Below are 21912 nucleotides of genomic sequence, written 5' to 3' on the forward strand. Positions count from 1 at the left end.
AATATTTTATAATGTCTATGGTGACTTTAAATGGAATTTCTCTTTCTATTTTTTGCTTTTGGGCTGTGTGAGAAATATATAGGAATGCTGAGGATTTATGTGGGTTTATTTTATATCCTGCAACTTTGCTAAAGTTATTTATTATCTCAAGTAGTTTTTTTTCCTTGATTCTCTAGGATTATAAAATACAGGATTTTCAAATATAAGACTCAAGAGAAGCATAAAAAGTAAAACAGGAAAGACAAAACATAAGGATTTCAATAAGGCTAAACCATTTACCTTCCTACTTGGGAAGATGGTACTTATAATTCTTAAAAACTTTATCACTATTAGTTCACTTAGAAGGAGCATATATAGGCAGAGTGTATAGGTATGGATTGACCATGACAGGGTGATATATAAAAAAGAAAAAAATAACAAAATAATTAAGCAGTGAAAAAGAAGAATGCACTGGAAGAATGGGGAAGGAAGAGGTAGAATGGGGGTAAATTATATCATATGAAAGGGTTATAAAAGAGCTATTAGAAAGGAGGGCAATATGGGAGAATTAATGGGCTACATTTAGACCTTAATCTCATTGTAATTGGCTCAAAGAGGGAATAACATTCACACTCACCTAGGTATAGAAATCTATTATAACTTATAAGGAATTAGGTGGGGAAAGGGGAAAGAGAAAGATGGGAACTAATGCAATAAAGGACAGATTTAGTGTGGTAGTGATTTGAAGCAAAACATTTGTGAGGAGGAGAAGACTAAAAGAGGAGAGAGAAAAAGAAGGAAGAGAAGAGTAGAATAAAAAAGGGAACATAGGATGGAGGAAAATACATGGTAATCATAACCATGAATGAGAATGGGAGGAATTTATCCATAAAATGGAAGTGAATGGAAGAGTGGATTAAACCAGAATACTTCAATATATTTTCTACAATAAAACAATAACATTTGAAGCAGATTGACACACACAGAGTAAGGTAAGGGACTGAACCAGAATCTATTCTGCTTCAACTGAAGTTAAAAAAAAAAAGCAGGGGTAGCAGTCATGATCTCAGACAAATCAAATGAAAAATAGATTTAAAAGGAAAGAAACTATATCTTGCCAGAAGGCATGATAGATGACAAAGTAATATAAGTTCTAAACATATATGGACAAATGGTATAGCATCCAAATCTTTAAAAAAGGTAAATGAGTTTTAGGAGGAAATGGGGGTAAAACTAGACCAGTGGAGGACCTCAATTTTCCTTTCTCAGAACTAGATGAAACATATTAAAAAAAATAAAGAAGACAGAAGGAGGTGAATATAATTTTAGAAACATTGGATATGGTAAACCTCCAGAGAAAATTAAATGAGAATAAAAAGGAATATACCCTTTTTAAGAAGTAAACAAAAATTGATCATGTATTAATACATAAAATCCTGACAAATGCAGAAAAACAGAAATATTAAGTAATTTTTTTAAGATAATAAGGCAATAAACAAGCATTCAGTAAAGGACAGTGGAAAGATAGATTAAAAATTAATTGAAAAAAAATATTCTAATTCCAAAGAATGAATGGGTCAAAGAACAAATCACAGAAACAATAATTTCCTCCACAATGAGACAACAGACTAAGATTTATGGGATGCCACAAAAGCAGTACTTAGGGGAATATTTATATCTCTAAGTGCTTATATTAGTAAAGTAAAGAAAGAGCAGCTCTATGAATTAGATATGCAAACCAAAAAATTGAAAAAAGGCAAACTTAATATCTTCAATTTATCATCAAATTAGAAATTCTGAAAATCAAAGGAGAGATAAAATTGTAAGTAACAAAAATAAAACTAGAAGTTAGTTTTATGAAGAAAATAATAAAATAATTACAGCATTGGTTAATTTTATTTTTTTTAAAGAAAGAGAAAACCAAATTACCATTATGAAAAATGAAAAGAGTGAATTCACCAACAATGAAGAGAAAATTAAAGCAATTATTAAAAACTATTTTCCCAATTATATACCAACAAATCTGATAGTCTAAGGAAAATGGATAAATATTTACAAAAAAAATACTAACTTCCCAGATTAACAGAATAGGAAATAGATCACATAAATAACTCCATCTTAGAAAAAGATTAAAAAAAGTAAATAACAAACTTCCTAAAAAACAATACTCAGGGCCCGATGGATTCACAGATGAATTCTACCAAATATTTAATTAATAATTAATTCCTCTATGATATAAACTATTTTGAAAAAATGGGTAAAGAATGAGTCGTACTAAATTCCTTCTATGACACAAATATTATGCTGATGCTTAAACCAAGAAGAGCTATAAAAAGAGAAAGAAAACTATAGGCCCATTTCCCTAATGAATACAAAGTTCCCTAATGCAAAATAAATAAATAAATAAATACATAAATATGAGCAAGGAAATTACAGAATATATCACAAGGATCACATGCTATGACCATTGAAGTGGGTTTTATACCCAGAATGCAGAACTGGTTCAATATCAGGAAAGAGATCAGCATAATTGACTATATCAACAACAAGCCAATAGAAATAATATCATAATACCAATAGATGTAGAAAAATATTTTGACAAAATCCAACATCCATTCCATTTAAAAATGCTAGAGGACAGAAATAAATGGAGCTTTCCTTATAATAAGGTGTACTTATCTAAAAGCAAGAGCAAGCATTATCTGTAATCGGAATAAACTTGAAATCTTCAAAATAAAATCTGGAATGAAGCAAGGATGTCCATTATTATCACATTTATTCAATACTGTACTAGAGACGCTAGCTATAACAGTGAAAGAAGAAAAAGAAATTAAAGGAATCAGAGTAAGCATTGAGGAAACAAAACTATCACTTAGCAAGTATCATGGTATACTTAAAAAATCCCAGAAAGTCAAATAAAAAAAACAGTTGATACCATTAACAACTTTAACAAAGTTACAGTATATAAAATGATCCAATATAATTCATCAACATTTCTATATATTGCCAGCAAAAATCCAACAGCAAAAGATAGAAAGAGAAATTCCATTTAAAATAACTAGACAATACAAAATACTTTGGAGGTTCCCTGCCAAGACAAAGCTTGGAACTATATGAATAAAATTACAAAACACTTTTCACACAAATGAAGTCAGATCCAAGCAACTGGAAAGATATTAATTACTCATTCAGAGGCTAAGCCAGTATAACAAAAATGGCAATTCTACCTAGATTAATTTACTTAATCGGTGCCATATTAATCAAACTAAAAAATCTTATAAAACTGAAAAAAAAACAATAAATCATCTGAAAGAACAAATTTCAAGAATATCAAAAGAATTAATGAAAAATGCAGGAGGGTAGCATAGCTATCCCAAATCTCAAGTTGTGGAAATCATCAAAATAATTTGGTACTGGCTAAGAAATAAGAATGCTAGATACGTGGAATAGATAATAGCTGCTAACTTCATATATATATATATATATATATATATATATATATATATATATATATATATATATATATATACACATACATATATATATATATTTATTTCCTCTGTAAATGGTTGTTAGAGTTGAGATACATTGCTTGTTGCTAAAGAATGGAGGGTTGGGGGAGGAGTGGTAGGAAGTATTGGCAGCTCTTAGGTATAGATTTTAATAATAGAACTCAGGGGCTACAAGTAAAGAGACTATTCAGTAAGCCCCTTAGAGATTACCATGTTCTGCTGTGAATGCCTACATTTTATTCCTTTATTAAACTTGTTGTTTTGGGCTATGAAGATGATCACTTTGCCTTTTACACATTATAACTACCTGAGGAGATTGTAATGCCTTTTGAGGAGTGGCAAAAATATCCTGGTCATGTAACCCAAATATTTATCCTTTTTGGATCCTAAAATTGATATATAATATTTTAGCTAACTTTTCCATGTTTGTGTTGTCTGTGAATTTATTATAGATGCCATTTTTGCCTTCATCTAAGAATTGAGAAAAATTTTAAATAGAAGTTCAAAGATAAATGCCCCAGGCATACCATCAGAGAACTCTCTTTTTTTTTTTTTTTCAAAGCAATCGGGGTTAAGTAACTTGCTCAAGGTTACATGGCCAGTTATTTCTGGGTGTGGTGCTGAGTGTCTGAGCCTGGGATTCGATCTCCAGGTCGTCCCAACACTGGAGCCAGTGCTCTTACTTGCTGAGCCACCTGGCTGCCCCTAAGCAATTGGGGTTAAGTAACTTGCTCAAGGTTACACGGCCAGGTGTTTCTGGGTGGATGCTAAGTTTCTGAGCCCGGGATTCGATCTCCAGGTCTTTCTCAACACTGGAGCTGGTGCTCTTACTCGCTGTGCTACCTGGCCGCCCCTATCAGAGAACTCTTAACTGCCCTCGTGTCTAGCCTACATTTCTTTACCTACTATGTAAGGAGCACATGGGAGATTTTGTCAAATGATTTCTTCAAATCTAGGGAAACTATGTCTATAGAATTTCTCTGATGTTCCAGTATGGTTACCATGGCCCAGTAAAGAAAATGTTCAATCTAGCCTGAGATGTTCCTAATATGAAGCCAAGTTCACTCTTTGTGATCCCTGTTATATGACAAAGAATTGCAGTAAGTATTTAGTAAGAGCTCATTGTCATAGGGAAATTAAATTATACCATAGTGTAATTATTTAGAATTTTATCATTTAATGTAGATTATTTCTTGTTTGATAATTATATTTCTAGTGATCTGTATTTAAAGGCATTTGTAACTGAACCAGAAATAGAAAATCTCTCATAGATTAGCAAATTGAAACCACTTTGTATACTCATATTCAAAGAAAGTAGAATTATAGTCATATGCACACATCCTGAGTGCACTCTGGGATGCAATTGTTGATCAGAGTAAAAGCAGGAATTTAGCTAATTAAATTTTTGAATAGACAATGTTGTTTTTTTATTTCCCCTACAGTATAGTGAAACTAATGCTTGAGCACTTTTGTCAGTTTCAGTCACACTATGAACCTGCTGTTCTGTTGAGGCACCATTTTAGGTGTAATCAATATCCTGTCTGGGGGACTAAAATAATTAAATTTCATATTTCCTTGGTGCCTTGTGGTTTTTTTTTTTGAGTGATTCTGGGACAGTTGCAGTATCTTTGAGCCTTGAAATTGCACTGTGTATGTATTGTCTTATAAAAATATAACCTTCATATATATTTATATCTGTATTGCCTTATCTCCTTTCTAGACTTTAAATGTCACAATTTCTTGTATGGTGACTTACATTGGTTAACTCACCAGTAAAATGTGTATGGAGTGAACTAAGAAAGTTTTTAATAGTCTTTCAAGTCTAATAATCTGTGGACTTTGCTTCACAGCACAATCTTCCTTACATTTTATTTGTTTTTGTATATGTTTTCTCTCTCTTTTTGCTCTTTTAAAATTATTTTTAACATTCTTTTAAAAAAAAATTTGAGTTCTGAATTCTCTCCCTTTCTGCCCTCCCCCCACTTACTGAGATGGAAAGAAATGTGATATCAATTATACATGTGAAATCATGCAAAACATATTTCCATATGAGCCATGTCACAAAAAAGCAAGTGGAAAAATAGAAAGTGAAAAAATTACTCTTTTATCTGCATTCAGACTTCATCTGATCTTTCTCAGGAGATGTATAGCATTTTTCATCATGATTCTTTCAGAATTGTCTTGGATCATTGTATTGCTGAGAATAGCTAAATCATTCACAGTTGTCCATTGTACAATATTGCTTTTACTATGTGTGATATACCCCCAGTTCTACTTACTCCATTTTGCATGAGTTCATTTAAGTTCTCCCAGCTTTTCCTGAAAGCACCCTGCTCATCATTTCTTAATAGAGCTATCATATACCACTATTTGTTCAACCATTAACCAATTGATGATTCCATATCTCTCTTAATAAACTGTGAAATCCTGTAGAGCTCTTGCTGTACTTTACTCATATTTTTCTCATAGTATTTAGCACAATACCTAGCATAAAGTAATTGCTCAAAAATAATAATGAAAAAATAGGTTGAAATGGAATTTTTAGACTTTTTTTGACACAATGAGGAATGGAGAAAAAAATGTCTACTCCTCTTTTTTACTAGTAATATGACCAAGAACTCTATATTTTAGGTGTTTTTCATTTTGTTTTTATATCAACTTAATTTGTGACTATATCCACCCCCTCCCTTATTTAGTGATTCAAACATTTTAGTAGGAGAGAGACAGAGAGGCTTTATAGCAAGACTAACCAACATCAACCAAGTCGTACAAGATATACAGTATTCCACATGGTCTTTTATGTCTACAAAGAAGGGAAGGGTTTTCCTACCCCAGCACTATGATTATATTTGACTATTCTATTTATATTATTTTAGTAATTCTGTGTACATTATTTTCCTAATTGTACTTATTTCATTCAATAATAGTTTGTATATCTTCCAAAGCTTCTCTGAATTCTTCATATACAATGTTTCCTAATGTGTCATACAATGCCATTGCATTTCTTTACCACAGTTTGTATTACCATTCCTCAGATGATGAACCTATACAGTAAAACCTCAATTTATGATTAACCTGGTTTACATACGTTTTGCTGGATGAGGAAGAATTTTTTTTTTGCACAATTCATCTTGTAGGATGAACAAAAATTCGCAGTATGAACATAATGTTTGGATTTGAATGACTCACAAAAGGATAATGCTCAACTAGGGCATTTTTTTTTTGCTTTCATATATCAAACAAAGGCAACTCAGGTTGGTTTATTGCTTAATCGGCCTCATTGGGAGCTGACCCTTCATGAATGCAGCATCATTCGCTCATAACAGTATCATTACAAGTGTGTTCATGTATGTTTGAGTACTTATGGTACTACTTTGCATAAAAGTGTATGATAATGACTGTGATATACAATAACACTTGTAACAAAGGCCCCATGAAGAAGAAGATTGAAAAGGATATTGCAAAGAAAAAGGGAACCATTACATTGGAAATGAAATAAAAGAAATCATTGAGAAGCATGGTCGTGATGTGCATGTGACTGAACAAGGAACCCGTCATTGATGAAATCATGTCTTTGGGCTAGATTGAGACAGGATGTGAATGGAGGTGGATGCTGAAGATATTCAAGAGCTCGTGGAGGAATGTAGCAGGAGCTGATGATGGACCACCTGATGGACCTGCATGAGGAGCAACAGCTAGAGGCTGTGGAGGAGGTTGAGAGGTCAGAGGAATCCCTTACATCAAGTGAGATTAGGGCAGTTTCTCAGATGTGAGGAAAAATACAAAATTTTGTTGAAAAACATCACCCAAATAAGGCTGTAGCAATCAGAGCCATAAATATTTTTAATGATAATGCAATGTCACATTTCCATAACATTCTAAAAAAAATGTCAAAAACAAGTGTTGTTAGATTCCTAGTCAGAAGCAAACATAAAGAAAAAAAAATCAGTTAAAATATGAAAGTGATTCTAAAATATTAAACATAAGTGATGACAGTAGTATTAGTCTTACTTGTAGTGAAAGTAGCATAAGAGACAACTCTCCCAATGTTGGAATGTTCTGATGGAAGGAAATTCCCCTTCCAAGCAATAACCCTTCCTCCTTCTCCTCCTTGTCTCCGGTAAAGTGTAGATTAATTTGGTTTGTTTTCAGTTTTTGTTGTGTACTAATCATTGTTATTGTATCGTGCATTAGAGGCAAAAAAACTTACTTAAATTAAAAATAATTATTTTATATGAATATTTTTGGGGATGTGGTACCAACCATCTGACTTTACATTGTTTCCTATGAGAATATTTGCTTTGCAATATGAACAAATCACCTGAGGACAGAATCGCGAAATGAATTAAATTTGTATATTGGGGTTCTATTGTATTCTGTATCTATTTCTTTGTTACCAAAAAATCTTGCAATTAGCATTGTGGATCTCTTTGCTAATGAGTGCATATATTTCAGTCACTTTAAATTCCTATTTTATCCCAAAATGCTTTCCAGAATAGTTAAAACAATTTGTGACTCCTCCAAAATTGTGTTAGTGTATGCCTGCTTTGTGACAATCCCTATTCCTACCTTTTATCTTCTTTGTAAATTTCTTGGGTTGTAGGTAAAACCTCATGATTATTTTGATTTGCATTTTTCTTAGGATGATGGACTTGGAGTAATCTTTTGCAATTCTTTGTTAGTAAAATTTTATTCTTATGGATTTTCCATTAGGCTAGTGTATACAATTCCACTTGCCATCTGTGTAACCACAGATAAGTGATTAAACCTTCCTGGGACTAAGTTTCTTTATCTATAAAAGTAGGAAAATTATGCTTATACCTTGCAGTTCTAAGAACATGCTTGTAGAATTTAAAATTATTCATAAATAATATAAATATGATTTATTTTTGTTATTAGCAGTCATAGTATTAGTAGCACAAGTACATAAAACTAGTAAAATCATCTGTTTACAAGATTCTCCTAAACTATATAAAAACAATTAAAAGACGTAATTAAAGATGATAGGTCCAAAGTGATTAAGAACATTATGATTAAGTTGAATCTTAGTCAGATATGCATAGGCACAAATAGAAGTTTTACCTTAGATACACATAATGCTCTTTTGTTCTTTGCCTTTGTTGAACAACAAGCTCCTTTGTTATTGTTGATAAAACTCATTAGTCTTTTCAAATATGAAATCACATTTAATTTTGATGATTTTTCATTTTGCCAAAAATCTCTGATATCATGCACCATATAAAAAGGTATGTATAAGTGTGAAACTGTTTTCCAGAAAAGAAGAAAAAATGAAGAAAGGAAGAAAAGGAGGAAAGGAGGAAAGAAAAAAGGAAGGAGGAAGGGAGACAAGGAAGGAAGGAGTGAAGAAGGAAAAAAGGAAGGAGGAAGGAAGGAAAAGTAAACATTAGCTTGATTATTGTTATCTTCCTTGATCTTAATTAACCCTGTAAGATAGCATTGTGGGTACTAACACACAAATCCTACAATTCTACAATGTCAACTTTGATTGGCTGTGTATAAATATGAAAAAAAAAATTCAGACTCTTACAGTGAATATTGACGCCTTAATTAAAAAGCATTTTATATTGGAGACAGAGGGAGGAAAATCTCCTGTCTATTCAGAAATATGTAAACAAAACAACCACAATAATTTGTTTCCTACCCTTTTCTTCTCTGCATCATTTCATTTGATGCAGACATGACAGAAAGTGATACTTATCAGAGAATTAGAGTTGGAGGTTTTCTTAGAGTTCAAGCTCCTCATCTTAAGGATCTTTTTTATAGACTTAATTTCATTTTCTTTCAAAGAAAAAGACGGGGGGGGGGAGGCATTTAACTTTTTATAATGCTACTTTCAAGTCCTATTAATAAAACTGAACATCTCATTTAATTTACAGTGTTATAGTTGGAAGAGTCTTATAAGATTATCTTGTCCAAATCCCTTATTTTATTGATAAGAAAAGCGATAGGTTAAATTACTGACCATATACCTATAGCCATTTAGTGGAAAAACTCTGAGTAGGATTCCAGTCTACCCTCATCTGCTCAATTATTCTTTATAAAATATTGTGCTCTCTCTCATCTTGCTCTCATGTCCATTCATGTCCAAATATATGTAAAAATAAAATGTAAAAACCCAAACCATATTATTCATATTTTGGGATCCACTACAGCCCCCTCTCTATTTTCACAGATCTTTGAGTTCCAGAACAGTGTTTTTGATGAGATAGTAATGAAAATGAGTCCAATTATAAGCTTTATCACATATATAATTTTATTAGCATAGGACTGATTTTTTTCTAATTTTAAAAAATATTTTGTGTAGATAAGAATCATAGTATAGTCTCTACCTCTTACTAAATATCTCACTTCTTTTTTTCCCATTCACATTGGTTATTGTTAATGTCTTTTATTCCATGCCCCATGCATTCATCATAGTTGGCAAAATTATTCCAAATGATTATAACCAAAATTTATCTTTTCATTGCCATTTAGATCATTTGCATTTGAGATACTTCTAAAACCATAGGATTCCATGATTCTTAATAATATTGTGTTAGCAAATAGGGTATTTAAAAATACATATTGTATTTTATTTTTTTTAAGCAATCAGGGTTAAGTAACTTGCTCAAGGTTACACGGCCAGTTATTTTGTGTGGGTGTTAAGTATCTGAGGCCAGAACCAATCCCAGGTCTCCCTATGCTGGGGCCAGTGCTCTTACTCACTGTACCACCTGGCCACCCCAAAATACATATTGTATTAAAAAGATAGGTTACAAAGATGATTTAAATCAAACAGCAAATATTTACTTAATACTTATACTGGAAAACCAAATTACTAGGATCAAAAATGAAAAGAGTAAATTTATTGCCAATGAAGAGGAAATTGAAGCAGTTATTAGGAGTTATTCTACACAATTATATGCCAGTAAGACTGACAATCTAAGTAAATTGATGAATTTTTACTGAAATATAAACTGCCCAGATTAACAGTAGAAGAGATAAAATACTAAAATAACCCTCTCAGAAAAATAAATTGAAAAAAGTCATCCATCTATGAGCTCCCTGAGAAAAAAGCCCCAGGATCAAACTGATTAACAAGTGAATCAATCAAACATTTAAGGATAATTAATACTAAATACTCTATAAACAACTGAAAAATAGGTAAGGAAAAGAATCATACCAAATTACTGCTATAAGACAAATATGGTACTAATACCTACATCAGGAAAAGCTCAAACAGAGAAAGAAAACCATAGACCAATTTCCCTAATGCATATTTGTGTAAAATTTTTAATAAAATACTAGCAAGTAGATTGAAGCAATATATCATAAAACCCATCCAAGTGTGGGGAACCTGCAGCCTCCAGACCACATGTGGCCTTCTAGGTCCTTGGGTGTGGCCTATTGACTGAATTCAAGTTTTACAAACAAATTCTTTTATTAAGGGGATTTGTTCTTTGAAGTTTGGATTCATTCAAAAGGCCATAGCTGAAAACCTAGAAGGCTACATGTGGCCTCAAGGCCACAGGTTCCCCACTCCACCATGCACTATCACAATATGGATTTATACTAGGAATGCAAAACTGGTTCAATATAAGGAATGCTATCAGCATAATTGACTATATCAATAAAAAAACAGCAAAAATCATATTATATCAATATACAGTGAAAAACTATCGACAAAATAAAAATTTGCTCCCGTTTAAAATACCAGAAAGTATAGTAATCAGTGGAACCTTCATTTTAATATTTTTCCCCCATTACAAGTAAAAACAATTTTCATCATTCATTTTAAAAATTAAACTTACCCCTTCTGTCTCCTTTACTTTACTTCTACCCACCACCTTGTCCTCCTATTACTTAACTTACCCCTACTCCAAGGATCCCTCCCTTATCCTCCCATTCCCATTAATCTAAACACCCTTCTGTATCCTGCCTTTAGCCTATTCCCTCACTTTCCCCTCTAGAGATCTCTTCCTTAACCTCTCCCTCCTCTCTAGTCCCTTTTTATTCTTTCTGAATTTAGATGTTTATACTTTCCTAGATATATATGTACTGTTCTCTCTTGAACCCATTCACAAAAAAGAACAGCCCTTTTCCACTATCTAAGCCCTGTGTTGGTCCTTCCTCTTGCACCTCATTTGTATAAGATAATTACTCTTTTTAGCTGTTCCTAAACGGTTTTACTTTTTAAAGTCATATCATTCTCGGTTCTACCCCAATCTTTCTTACAAACTACCCAATTATTAATAACAATCTTAGACATATTTGACCTTTTACATACATGAAAGTTAAACAATCTGTCCTTAGTGAGTCCCTTGTAATTAGTCTTTGGTATGTATCTTATATTTCTCTTGGATCGTGTATGTCAAATCTTCTGTTAATTTCAGTGGGGTTTTTTTTTAAGCAAAGTCCTGAAAATCTGACAGTTCATTAAATGCCCTTTTTCCATTTAGGATTATGATTAGCTTTGCTGGGCATGATATTTCTGGCCAGCACTTGAGTTCTTTTGCTCTTGGATTTGTAGTATTCTAAGACCTGTGATCTTTTAGGGTCTCTGCTGCTAGGTCTCATGTGATTCTAACTATGGCGCTGCCATATTCAAATCGCCTTTTTTTCTTGTTACTTGTAATATTTTATCCTTAAGCTAGGGGTTTCAGAATTTGACTGTTCCTCTGGATTTACCTCATAGGATCTCTTTCAGTCAGTGATTGATGGATTTTTTATATGTATACTTTCCCCTCTTGTTCTAATACTTCAAGACAATTTTCTTCAATTATTTCTTGTATTAGTGTGAAAATTTTTTTTATCATAGTTTTCAGGTAGTCTGATTATTCTTGTGTTTTCTCTTGTTGATCTGTTCTCCAGATCAGTTGTTTTTCTTATAAGATGCCACACTTTCTCTTTTATTTCCATCTTTGTATTTTGTTACATTATTTTTTGATCTTATAACTTCACTGACTTCCCCTTGTCCAATCACAATTTTCTTGTTTTTCTTGAATTGTTCTTGTTTGTTTTTCTTCAGTCTCTATCATTTGATTTTCAAAGCCTTTTTAAAAGTTCTTCTATGAATTCTTTTGGGGGCAGGTGACCATTTGATGTTACTCTTCAATTTAGAAAGGGATTTCTTTGCCTCAGTATCCTCCTTTGAAGATTGACTCTGGTCTTTTCTGTTTCCAAATAACTCCCTATGGTTGGATTCTTTCTCTTTTGCCTGTGCATTTATATAGAAGTGGTGGTAGTAGTAACTTAATTTTTGTAATCAGCTCTTGTCCTGGGGTATGGGAGATGGTGTCTCTGGCCTAAGATCTTCAGTTCTCCTCTCTGACCTAGTAGTGAAACGAAGACATCCAGCCTTTTGAAAGTGCTCATAGCCAGCAACATCCCCACCCCAGTGCTTCTGCACTTACTGGGCATGTACTGGTTCCTTTTTGCCCCTGTTGGGTCTCCACAGCACAGCTTGTTCTGGCATTCCTTGTCAGCAGAGGTTCCCTCAATCTTCCCTGGCTCAGATGCCCCACTCCTTTCACTATCCTGGGGAGAAAAGTTCCTGTGATGGGAGTGGGGGAGACTCTGAGGGGCAGAGGCAGCCTCCCAACCCAGATAATCCCAGGTCTTACCACCTGTTGTTTCAGTGGACCTAGGACATAGCCTGGAGGTATTTATTCTTCACAGGGACAAAATCTTGCCTTGGGAATTTTCTTCAGCTCTTCTATTGCCCCAAGAGGACCCCAGTTTGCCCTTACTCTTACTTATTTTTATAGATCTATATTTGCCATGAGGCACTATTTTATTTCTTTTGTGAGGAAATATCTTAGAGCTTGGAAATTTCTGACCTATTCTGCCATCTTTCCAGAATCTTCCCTCTCAATTCTAATTTTTAATGAATTATTTTCTTCAGTGAGATTTTGTACCTCCTTTTCCATTTGGTCAATTCTAGTTTTTGAGTTCTTTTTCTTCAGTAAATTTTTGTACCTCTTTCTCCATTTGGCCAATTTTACTTTTTAAGTAGTTCTTCTCTTCAATGAATTTGTGTATATCTTTTCCCATTTGACTTTTCAAGGTATTCTTTTCCTCCTTGGCTTTTTGTACCACTCTTACTATTTTTCTACTCTATTTTTAATGTGTTATTTCTATTTTTCAATGTGTCCCTTTTACCCAGCTATTGACTCTTTTTTCATGATACTCTTTCCTCTCTCTCATTTCTCTATCCATGTTTTCTGCTACCTCTCTTACTTGATTTTTAAAATCTTTTTTAGTTCTTCCATGGTGTGAGATCAGTTCATATTTTTCTTGGCCTCTTTAGATTTAGGAGTTTTGATTTTCCTGTCTTCTTCTGAGTGTTTGTTTTGATCTTCCTTGTCACCATAGTAACTTTCTATGGTATTTTTTTTCTATTGTTTGCTCATTTCCCCAGACTATTTCTTGAATTTTAACTCTTTGCTAAAGTGAGGGTCTTCTTCCAGGATGGAGGGCATGTTGTTCTAAGCTTCAAGGGTTTTGTGCAGCTGTTTTCACAGATTCTTCTAGGTACCTGTAAGTTTTCAGTTTTTCTATGATGATATGATCTAAGGAGGGGTGTGTTTACTACTGTCCTGGCCTGTGCTCTGGTCTGTGAGTGACCATGAGCCCTCTTTTATGTACTAAAACTGTTATGATCATCCCTGCTCCATCACAGCAGCAAGCTGTGATGGACCAGTGCTCCTTCTCTCCCTGGGACTGTCACCCAGGACTGTGACTTGAATCTTGAGTATGGACAAAGCAACAGAGTCCTGCCCCCAGAGCCAGCAAAAAGACTGTTGTAATCACCTTCTGATCAGTTCTTCACTCTCTTACCATCTATAGACCGAAAGCTCGAGAAGTCACCAATTCAGTCACTTCCAAGGCCTGCTCCTGGTTTGCTAAGGCCTTGGTCTATGCTTGTAAAGCCCGCACTTTACTGCATGCCACTCACTCCTGGTGTAACAGACCTTTCCTGCCAAACTTTTAAGTTGTCTTGGACTGGAAAATTATTTCACGCTGTCCTTTTGTGGGTTTTACCACTCCAGGATTTGTTTTAGGGCATTATTTAAAGGTCTTTGGAGGGATTTGGGGTAGAGCTCAGATAAGTAACTGCCTCTTATCTACCTAAAACCAAGAGTAAGCATCTGTAATGGGGATAAACTTGAAGTCTTCACAATAAGATCAGGGATAAAGCAAGGATATGCTTTATCACCACTATTGTTCAACAGTAAAATAGAGATGCTAGCTATAACAATAACAAGAAAAAAAGAAACAAAATGAATGAAAATAGGCAATGAGGATACAAAACTATTACTTTTTGCAGATGATGTAATGGTATAGTTAGAGAATGCTAGACAAGCAACTAAAAACTAGTTGAAACAATTAACAATATCAGCAAAGTTGCAAGATATAAAAAAACATATAAAACATCAGCATTTCTATATAATAAAACCCAGCAATAAGACATAGAGAAATTCTGTTTAAAATAATTGTGTATAATATATAATACTTAGGAGTCTATCTACCAAGACAAACTCAGGGATTGTATGATTGCAATTAAAAAAAACCACTTATTGCTGTCATAAAGACAGATCTAAACATTTGGTTTGTGTTTTCTTTTGCAACATGGCTAATATGGAAATATGTTTTACATGATTGCATACACACATGTGTGTATGTGTGTCTATAAATTATGTCAAATTGCTTGCCTTCTCAAAGAGGGAGAAGGGAGTGAGGGAGAAAATTTAAAACTTAAAAAAATTGCTAATTTTTACATGAAATTGGAAAACATTTAATGAAATAAATAAAAACATATTAAAATGTTTATACTATTTCAAGTGTTTAGCATATAAAGACTATTTCCTATATTGTGAAATACTGGATTGTGTAATGTGAAAGTTTCTTCAAGAATCCTATACTCTACAATGAGAGACATGTACATACATGTACAATGAAAGATAAGTACATACAAACTATTAGCAGGATAAACACTATTTAGTATTGGAAAAGAGTGAACTTGTAGTATCAGGAAAGACTTCGTGGACACGGTAGTACTTTGAGCTAACTCATGGAGGAAATCTGGGATTTCAAAATACAGAACTAAAGAATATGTGTGGGTAGCTAGGTTGCACAGTAAATAGAGCACTGGCCCTGGAGTCAGGAGGACCTGAGTTCAAATCTGACCTCAGACACTTAACATTTACTAGCCATGTGACCTTGGGCAAGTCACTTAACCCCAATTGCCCTCAAGAATATGTGCATTCCAGAATGGAGAACAAGTTCTGAAAAGTATATATAAAAGAGTAAAAATTGTGTGTGTAAAACCATGAATAGGCTTTTATAATTATACTGGAGAGTTCATAGAGGGCAATCATCTGTCAAATGAACTAGAAGGAATGATACTGTAAATAGCTTTAATTGCCAAACTGAAGAGCTTATATTTCACATCAGATATAATAAGGGAACCACAGGATTTTAGTGAATAAAGGGGTTGCCATGATCAGGGCTTTGCTTTAGGAAATTTACTTTGGCAGTGTTGTGAGCTTTGGATTGAAATGGGGAGAGATGAGGCAAGAAGACCAATTGGAAGGCTGTTGCATGAGGCCTGAACTGGGGTGGTGGTGGCTGTGTGACTAGAGAGGAAATAACATATATAAAGAATATAATAGTGCTAGAAACAAACAAATTTGAAAATTGACAGGTTATGTGGGGTAAGACAATGACAAGAATGATATAAAGGATAAGAATCTAGGTTATTAGAAAGATGATGGTGACCTGGTCAGTAACAGGAAATTACAGAAGAAGGTTGGGTTCGGGGAGCAGGAAAGATAAGTAATTTTATTTTGGACATGCTTAGTGTGAAATGCTTATAGCACATCTTGTTTAAAATGTTCAATATGGAGTTAGTCAAGTAGGACTAGAGCTTTTGAGACAGAATGGGTCTGAGTTACATAGATCTGGGAGTCATTTGCCTAGAGATGGTGAGTGTAACAGATGGTAACTGGTGAGGTTGTATTGTAGACAATATCCAGAGAAAGTGTAGAGTTTAACAAGGAGGCCTCATCTACAGTCTTGGAGGCATGGCACAGGTGAAAAATTTCAAGAAAAGAAATTGTTAGAAAAATCCAGAGAGAAGAGTGTATCTATGAGAAGAGGATAATTAACAGTGTCAAATACTATATACTGGTTAAGAAGGATGAACATTGTGGGGGTTGGGGGAGAAATTTGAAAAAAAAGTTATATTTTGCTATGAAAATATCATTGGTAACTTTTGAGAAAGCATTTTCAGTTCAGTAAGGGAATAGGAAGACTTACTGGAAAATGAGGAAGAGAGAGACAGATTGAGAAATGAGGCTCATAAAAGGCCTACTTTTTAGGAAAAGTCAGAGAGTTACTGGCTGATTTATTTGTTTTAGTGTATCACTACTTTAATATAGTACATGTTTTATGTTCTGTACAATTTTCTTGAAATTTTAATAAGAAGTTTTCTTGATAACACTCTTGAAGTCACTAAAGGCTTCCTGGGCCCACTTTCATCACCACCCAGCAATTCAGGGTGCGAACAAGAAAGATTATTTACCCTAAAAGAACCAGGAGGCAGTTTTATTTTCATGGTTATAACACATGGTTATAATACAGAAAATCAATATATTACCTGCAAAATAAGTTTGATTTTGTAACCACAATTTTTAAAAATTATTTCTAAGCAATTGGGTTTTATCATTTGGGCAATTCTAATTAGAAACTAAAATAGTAATACCTCACTTAGTTGCTTCATTCCCCTTTAATGGTAAGGGGTAATTTGAATATATATTAGCTATTCCAAATACTCACCTTTGGTAAACTAGCTTTATTATCAAGTGCGCTTTTTAAGTGAATTTGTTATCATTTGTCAACAGTTTTATTCATTTTTATTAAATTTTTAATTTATGGAATAAAAATATTTACATAAAGTACAATAAAAAAGATGATTGCACATGAAATTGCAAATTTTCTATGTACAACTTCCTATTCCTTTCAAATATACATTATCATATATATTTTTTCTTCCCTCCCCCAGCCCCTGCCTTAAATGAATAAAGAATATAATTTTGTGTTTGTCTCAATAATTTAGATAATTTTAGTTTGCCCTTGTCTTAATATTCAGGGATATTTATTGAAGACATAAGTAAGGTTTTGCTTCTCTGCAATCATTAAATCACTATAGCTATATTTGGATGAATAGACAGAAGGAAGGAATGAAGAAAAATAAGGAAGTGAGGAAAGGAGAGAGGGAGGACGAATTTATTAAGCATCTATAATGTGCCAGCCTGGCACATTAGGCAGCTAGGTTACAGAGTGGATAAAGCATCAGCCTTGGAGTCATGAGGACCTGAGTTCAAATGTGCCCTCAGACACTAACTGTGTGATACTAGGTAAATCACTTAATCCTGATTGCCTCAATTTCCTCATCTGTAGAATGAATTGAAGAAGGAAATGACAAACCATTCTAGTATCTTTGCCAAGAAAACCCCCATGGTGTCACAGAGATTCAGACAGGATTGAAACAACTCAGCAACAAAAAAATGTTGCAGAAGCTGTGCTAAGCTCTTTACAAATACTTCATTTGATCCTCACAACAACCCTAAAAAGTAGGTGCTGTTATTAAATCCCCATTTTTCAGTTGAGGAAACTGAGGCAGAAAGAAGCTAAATGAGTTGTCTGAGGTCACAAAGCTAGTAAGCATCTAAGGATTAATTTTAAATCAGGTTTTCTTGACACCAAATTGAGCATCTTATCCACTGTGCTTCCTGTCATTCAAATAATCTTACCAATATGGTTTTCTGTATGTTCTAAATCACTATTGATTAGAGAAATGAAAATTAAAACAAGTCTGAGGTACCAACTCACATCTATCAGACTAATATGACAAAAAATTAAAATGATATATGTTGGAGAGGATATAGGAAAACTGGAACACTAATGCACTGTTGGTAGAGTTGTGAACCCATATAGTCCTCCTGGGGAGCAATTTGGAACTATGCCCAAAGGTCTATAAAACTGCATACCCTTTTAGGCAACAATATCATTTCGAAGTCTATATCCCCAAGAAAAAAAAGCGTGTGGGGGAGAGGAGGGAAGGCTATTTGTACAAAAAATATTTATAGCAGCTCTTTTATAGTGGTAAAGAATTGGAAATAGAGGGGATGCTCATCAGCTGGAGAATAGCTGAATAAGCTGTGGTACGATTGTGATGGAATACAATTGTCCTATAGGAAATGACAAGCAGGATGACTTCAGGAAAAAAAAAAACCTGCAAAAACTTATATGAGCTGATGTAGAGTTAAGTGATCACAAACAGGAGAATATTGTACACAGCAGCAATATTATTCTGTAAAAAACCACAAACAACTTAGCTTTCCTCAGTAATACAATGATCCAAAACTATCCCAAAGGACTCATGATGAATCATGCTATCTTCCTTCAGAGAAAGAACCAATATTGTCTAAATACAGACTGAAACATGCCCTTTTTTCGCTTTCCTTCCTTTCATTCATTCTTTTTTATTTGTTCCAGTATTCCTGCACAAAATGACTAATGTGAAAGTAGTTTATAATTGTGCATGTATAACCAATTTTGAATTACTTACCATCTCGGTGAAGGGACAAGATAGAGAGAAATGGAGGAAAATAATTTAGAATTCAAAACTTTAAAAAATGCTAAAAATTGTTTTAACATGTGATTGGGGGAAATGAGCTATTATTATAAATGCATTTTTCTTCTGATGTGTGAAAGTAGATATAAAAGAGGAATTCAGACAAAGCCAAAAAACCCCAACCCTTTCCAAAAGATTTTAACTTAAAAAAAAATCTGTGAAAGTACTTAATCTTTCTGTGATTAGGTATTCCATCGGCAGAACATGGTTTAATTTAAATGAACTAGAAATTGATGTTGTAGCTAATCGTTTGTATCAAATTATAGCCACCATAAAGCAATCATACCTTAAGAAGGCAGTTTCATTTTTCCAGTGATAAACTGCACGATGAAGTTATCAAGTACTTCTGTGGAAAAGATGTTCAATGTTGTAATTTCATTATCTCAAACAGCTAAAGTATGAGCAGCAGGCATCTATCTACTTTAGAAAGAAATAAATTGGGAACTACTCTTTGGTCTCCACAGCATATATAATCTGTTTTAGTCCAATCATATTTTTAATTGTTTGTACTTTTTGTGCCAAATCTGATATAGTGATACACTAAAACAAATCAGTTAACATTTATCAAGCGCCTACTATGTTTCAGGCACTGTATACAAAAAGAGAAAAGACAGCCAATGCCCTCAGGAAACTCACAATGTAATGGGGTAGACAACAAATAAACATGATATAATAAGGATAAGTAGAAAATAATTAAAGGAGAGAAGATACCAGAATTAAGAGGGCTTAAGAAAGGCTTGTTGTAGAAGATGGGGCTTTAGTTGGGATTTTAAGGAAGAAGGGAAATCAAAATCAAAATGTAATATGTATTTTTGTATATATGCTAGTTCCACACCAAAGTTCCCTACTGAGTATCATAATGGAATGAAGGTGATACAGGCATAAGGGCCTTTTGGGACTGACAATGGCATATAGTTCTTTCACTTGGTGTCATGTGGAGGGGCTTGTTGACAACTTGAATTTCTTCTTTTAGCTTGATCGAACATTTGGGCCACAACTGTGCTAACTGTACCTTTTTGCTAAAATTGCAAATGATATGATAGCATGAGTGATTAAAGTCATATGGTGAGAAACTGGATATGGTGATAGTCAGATATGTGGTGCCTCTTATTCCAAGACAGCGACCTATGTGAGGTCCTGATAGAACAACCTGTGTAAATTTGGGCTTAGTTCATTATCCAGTTATACCTCCTATCTCAGATATGTATCCTGATAGATACATTTTTTCTAGACTGTTGACCCAAATGCCTCTTTAAGTCTGGGCAGTAGATATCATTCATTTTGTATGTCCTGGGGAAGGTACGAGCTGAGATACTCTGAGTGAATCCATGTCTCTTCCAGAAGACTATGAAATATTCTTGGGATTGGTATAATTAGCAAAATATCATCTGTAAACATGAGGAGTAGTACCCTAATGCACAGAGAATATCTTTTCATCTAGCAATGAATCAGGCCATATTTCCTATATCAAAAGGGATAAAACTCTGGGGCCAGCAAACGGAGTATAACCCAAACCTGATTAAAATGTAATTGAGAAATGTTTAACAAAATAAATAAAAATATAAAACAACCTAGATAATGTTAACTTTGTGGTTTTCTAAGTCAGTTTGAAGAGATCCATTTTTATTTGAGTTTGAAGCCACTATCCTTTATCACAGTGGAGAGTATGTTTGCAAATATATAGTCAGTCATTTAATAAAAGCATTTATTAATGTGTTACTATGTACTTGTTAGTCATGTTGTTTCTGTTTCCGTCTGTCTTTCTCTTTCTAACTTTGACTAATGTTTATTAAAATTATTGAATTATTGAAAATTTTGCCCTTGTTGGTGGATTTTAAGAAATCTTGAATGATTTTATCATATGGATTGAACAGACCATGCTGTAAAATTACCTATCCCAAATGCTTTTTCATAAATAATGAGCAATAAGTACAATGGGATAAATTTTTTTAATTTTTTGTCTTTATTAATTTGTTTGTTTACTATTAGTTTATAAGACTCAGTTCCACAATCCCTTGAGTTTCAAATTTTCTCTACCTCCCTTTCTTCCCCCCACCCCCATGGTGGCATGCAATCAAGTATAGAATTTGCAAATACTTCCACATTAGACATTAGTCAGATTATAAAGAAGGATTGTAATGGATGGAATGAACAATGAGAAAGAGGAAACAAAACCAAACAAGAAAAAGAAAGAGAGCAGGTAATTTGCTTCACTCTGCATTCAAACTCTGTTCTTTCTAGTTCTTTCTCTGAATGTAGACATCTCTCTCCATCATGAGTCTTTTGGAGTTGTCTTATAACCCTGCATCACTGAGAAGAGTCCAGTCTAGCAAAGCTGGTAATCACTCATAAGTCGTGTCTGCAATTATGTACAACTTTCTCCTGGTTCTGCTCTTCTCATGCAGCATCAGTTTGTAAAAGCCTCTCCAGGTATATATGAAGTCTATCTGCTCATTTCTTATAGCACAATAATATTGCATTACATTCATATACTACAACTTGTTTAGCCATTCCCCAATTGATGGGCATCCCCTTAATTTCCAATTATTTGCCACCACAAAAAGAGCTGCTATAAATATTTTTGTACATATGGGTCTTCCTCCCACTTCTATGATCTCTTTGGGATATAACCGTAGAAATGGTATTGCTGAGTCAAAGGGTATCAAATTATTTATAGCCCTTTGGGCATAGTTCCAGATTTCTCTCCAGAATGGTTGAATC

The 21912-nt window shown here is 33.7% G+C and overlaps 1 pseudogene; it reads left to right on the forward strand.

Annotated features, from left to right (window-relative positions):
• The first annotated feature begins 7150 nt into the window (after positions 1-7150).
• Positions 7151-21912, forward strand: part of LOC138151201 (ATP synthase subunit delta, mitochondrial pseudogene) — a 52104-nt pseudogene continuing 37342 nt past the window's right edge.

The sequence above is a fragment of the Petaurus breviceps genome, unplaced genomic scaffold (assembly GCF_028583685.1).
Source record: "Petaurus breviceps papuanus isolate PSGF00001 unplaced genomic scaffold, PetGlider_PUasm1.0 90895, whole genome shotgun sequence".
In the NCBI taxonomy this organism is placed as follows: domain Eukaryota; kingdom Metazoa; phylum Chordata; class Mammalia; order Diprotodontia; family Petauridae; genus Petaurus; species Petaurus breviceps.